We start from the raw sequence: 5,000 nt of genomic DNA on the forward strand, positions 1-5,000 counted from the left end.
GGCGGCGCGCAGCGCCGTCCTAAGTACTTGGTCGGGTTCGAGAGAGGCGCAATCGCCCGGAGTTTGGCGAGTAGACGCTTTAGGTGCGACCACCCGTGCTCCCAACTGAGCTTGCCGCTGCCGACAGAGGCCCGGGAGCGTGCTGTCGTGGCATTGCCGGCGGGAGACAACACGCGCCACCTACGGTGACCGGCAGCTCCAACGCCAGCGCCACAGAAGGACAAAAGCCCCACTTGGGTGCCGAAGCGAACTCTCCCAGCACAGCGCACGCGCCAACACGTCCGCACAGCTGCGATACAAACCACCTGCGAGAACCGCAGAGGCGACCGAGCAGCAGACGGCGTCGCGGCGCCGAGCGCCGGGCGGCGGCGCATCCTCAGCGCACACAGTCCTCAATCGGACCAGCACACTGCAGATGTCCACCGCGCTTCGCACCGGGCCCGCGAGGACCTACTTTGGCCGCACGGCGCCGCGTGCAGGGTGCGCCGGCGCGCAGCTGCGCCGCCTGCCGCCTCCGTCGGCCGGCGCGCCTGCCACTGGCCGCCCCCACCAGCCGGCTGTAGCGCGTGCGCCCACGCACCGCGCGGCCAGCACGCCGGGAGGCCCCCCCTCACCGGCCGGGGACGGTCCCACCCAGCCACCGCCGCGTATCGCTTCACACCCAGATGCCATTCACGTTCGTGGGCATGGTGGGTATCGCTGGAACAACCGGTTGGTAGCTCAACCGATCGTCGCCATCACTGATTCACCTCTAGCGAGAACAACCGCACCACAACGGTTTACCAGTTGTTCATTTGCATAACGTCACCAGCAAACGTAGGCGTCCATCGCCATTTGCAAATTCAACGATTGTTGCATGCCTGTGTCAGGTGTCACGACACACTATGTCTGCCCACATACACGCAACAACATGTGCACGCTTCGCGAACACGTGGAAGGTGGCCCCCGTACGTATGCGATGTCCATTGCGCGAACGACTGTCAACCGGCCTCTGTCGCATGTCGCAGATGTGGAACGCAGTGCACCATGCTATCACGGTGTGTGAGAAGAGACGACTACGTCTGACAACACGCGCCACTACATCAACAGACGGCTCATGCTGATCGCCATCCAGGGCATACCACACTGCAATCCAGCTCTTATAGGGAGACGACACGTAGCTGAGTGCACAACATTTGGACCGCATGGTTCGCCGTTGTTGGCGCAGTCGTTGTACGGTCACATGTACCACGATGTATCATTCAGTACATGAGGACCAATGTGCAGTACAGTGTGTGATTTGGACGTACAACATCAGCGGACAGTTGACACAGGCCGTACCACAGCGTAGGCTAAGTGCTTCGCACATGCGAATGCCAATGAACAACTGCAAATGCCAATGAACAACTGCAAAGGGCATTGAGCATGTACGTCCTGCTGCCATCCACATTACAGTGTATAGCTGCAAGGTGTTTAACATGAAGCGATACACTGGGGACCGGGCAGTGCGAGTAGCAAACTATATTGCGGGGGTTGCAGTTAGGCAACACTACACTAATTTAACGCGTCGTATGACAATTACAGAGCAGGTTAAGGCCCAACGTGTGTTGGGTTAAGGCCCAACGTGTGTTGGGTTAAGGCCCAACGTGTGTTGGGTTAAGGCCCAACGTGTGTTGGGTTAAGGCCCAACGTGTGTTGGGTTAAGGCCCAACGTGTGTTGGGTTAAGGCCCAACGTGTGTTGGGTTAAGGCCCAACGTGTGTTGGGTTAAGGCCCAACGTGTGTTGGGTTAAGGCCCAACGTGTGTTGGGTTAAGGCCCAACGTGTGTTGGGTTAAGGCCCAACGTGTGTTGGGTTAAGGCCCAACGTGTGTTGGGTTAAGGCCCAACGTGTGTTGGGTTACGTTAAGGGGCCATGTGGGTTACGTTAAGGGGCAATGTGGGTTACGTTAAGGGGCAATGTGGGTTACGTTACGGCGCAATATAGGTTACGTTACGGCGCAATATAGGTTACGTTAAGGCGCAATATCGGTTACGTTAAGGCGCAATACAGGTTACGTTAAGGCGCAATACAGGTTACGTTAAGGCGCAATACAGGTTACGTTAAGGCGCAATACAGGTTACGTTAAGGCGCAATACAGGTTACGTTAAGGCGCAATGCAGGTTACGTTAAGGCGCAATACAGGTTACGTTAAGGCGCAATACAGGTTACGTTAAGGCGCAATACAGGTTACGTTAAGGCGCAATACAGGTTACGTTAAGGCGCAATACAGGTTACGTTAAGGCGCAATACAGGTTACGTTAAGGCGCAATACAGGTTACGTTAAGGCGCAATACAGGTTACGTTAAGGCGCAATACAGGTTACGTTAAGGCGCAATACAGGTTACGTTAAGGCGCAATACAGGTTACGTTAAGGCGCAATACAGGTTACGTTAAGGCGCAATACAGGTTACGTTAAGGCGCAATACAGGTTACGTTAAGGCGCAATACAGGTTACGTTAAGGCGCAATACAGGTTACGTTAAGGCGCAATACAGGTTACGTTAAGGCGCAATACAGGTTACGTTAAGGCGCAATACAGGTTACGTTAAGGCGCAATACAGGTTACGTTAAGGCGCAATACAGGTTACGTTAAGGCGCAATACAGGTTAGGTTAAGGCGCAATACAGGTTAGGTTAAGGCGCAATACAGGTTAGGTTAAGGTACGACATAGGTTAGGTTAAGGTACGACATAGGTTAGGTTAAGGTATGACATAGGTTAGGTTAAGGTACGACATAGGTTAGGTTAAGGTACGACATAGGTTAGGTTAAGGTACGACATAGGTTAGGTTAAGGTACGACATAGGTTAGGTTAAGGTACGACATAGGTTAGGTTAAGGTACGACATAGGTTAGGTTAAGGTACGACATAGGTTAGGTTAAGGTACGACATAGGTTAGGTTAAGGTACGACATAGGTTAGGTTAAGGTACGACATAGGTTAGGTTAAGGTACGACATAGGTTAGGTTAAGGTACGACATAGGTTAGGTTAAGGTACGACATAGGTTAGGTTAAGGTACGACATAGGTTAGGTTAAGGTACGACATAGGTTAGGTTAAGGTACGACATAGGTTAGGTTAAGGTACGACATAGGTTAGGTTAAGGTACGACATAGGTTAGGTTAAGGTACGACATAGGTTAGGTTAAGGTACGACATAGGTTAGGTTAAGGTACGACATAGGTTAGGTTAAGGTACGACATAGGTTAGGTTAAGGTACGACATAGGTTAGGTTAAGGTACGACATAGGTTAGGTTAAGGTACGACATAGGTTAGGTTAAGGTACGACATAGGTTAGGTTAAGGTACGACATAGGTTAGGTTAAGGTACGACATAGGTTAGGTTAAGGTACGACATAGGTTAGGTTAAGGTACGACATAGGTTAGGTTAAGGTACGACATAGGTTAGGTTACGGTACGACATAGGTTAGGTTACGGTACGACATAGGTTAGGTTACGGTACGACATAGGTTAGGTTACGGTACGACATAGGTTAGGTTACGGTACGACATAGGTTAGGTTACGGTACGACATAGGTTAGGTTACGGTACGACATAGGTTAGGTTACGGTACGACATAGGTTAGGTTACGGTACGATATAGGTTAGGTTACGGTACGATATAGGTTAGGTTAAGGTACACATTGTTGTAAGGAAAGGTTTAATGGGGGGCGGGGCGGGGCGGCCGGTTTGTTGATTGTGATTATAGTAAGTGGATGCCTGCGGCATCATCTGATTTGCCACGTCAGGATGCACCTTTGGCTCATGACAGGCGGCGCTCTCATTCCATGCTTGTGGCAGACCTGTGTCTTTCATTCCTGCCATTGTTTGTGTGCTGTGAGAGGAGGCAGTATTGTGATGTTGGGTGCACCCCTGTGTAGGACATGTGTGGGTGTTGGTGGCTTGGCTGAGCAATGGTGGTTGTCGGGTGGGTGGGATATTCTGTTTTCTGAGTGGACCTCCCAGTCTGGTTATGACAGTGTGGATTGTCTAATGTGGCGGAGAGGATGCACTGGGTGTTGTTCCATGCTGGTGCTTACATATTGTCTGTGTGCGTGTTACAGGCAGAGAGTAGTGCGTGATAAGGGTGTGTGGCTGACGTGTGGTTGTGATTGTGAGCAGAGTCTTTCAGCATGTATACGGACAGTTGTATACATTATCTGTATTCTGATGGCTCTATCTATTACTAATCAGCGCCGTGTATACGTTTAATCCGGTTCCAGTCGAAACTGTTGTATCTCTGTACATTAGTGACACGGCGAGCCCGCTATGTAGTTACTCGTCTCGGCAGCTTCCACCGGTGTATGGCAAATGATTATAAGGAATCAGTCTAGTCGTCAATACCGATGGTGTGACGTCACATGTCTGGGGTGGGGGACGCTGCGCCCTTCCGGTGGGTCATGGCCTAGAAAGACTCTTCCCACGCAGGGGGGCGTGGACTGTCATTGACTCTTCCAGGTAATATACTTGCCGTACGTTCTTGCGACTGCGAGTGCAACGCTCACCGGTACCGACATGGATGGAGCGCCTCCTAGCTGACCGCTCAGCATCGGCATTCGTACAGAGAGCAACGCGGTCGCGTCTCTAGCTCGTAACTGGTACAGCCCGCAGCTCATGTATAGGGACAGCGGGAATGTCGCATATTGGAGATAACTCTTCATGAAACGCATGTTATAGGGGTGGATTGCACATTGCGACTGCGGGAAAAGTCCGCCGTTCATCCGCTGGAGTTGCGAGTTGGGCGGTTGGAGTGGGGCGCAGGTGGAGTGATTGCCGGTCCACGATTTCGTGCGGCAGAGGCGCTGGCGTTGGGGTGCTGTGGTCGACAGAGGACGCAGGCTTTGTGGGTGGGGTCGAAAGATGGGCACTGTGGGCCCATCGATGTCTTGGTCGGCTTGGCGTCTCATAGATGGCGGTATCGTCGTTGCAGGACGTCATGCCGCGGGAGACCTACAGATGGCGCTGTGTTTTGTGGTGCGCTCGACATGGC

Source organism: Schistocerca americana, unplaced genomic scaffold (genome assembly GCF_021461395.2).
Source record: "Schistocerca americana isolate TAMUIC-IGC-003095 unplaced genomic scaffold, iqSchAmer2.1 HiC_scaffold_229, whole genome shotgun sequence".
NCBI classification, from domain to species: Eukaryota; Metazoa; Arthropoda; class Insecta; order Orthoptera; family Acrididae; genus Schistocerca; species Schistocerca americana.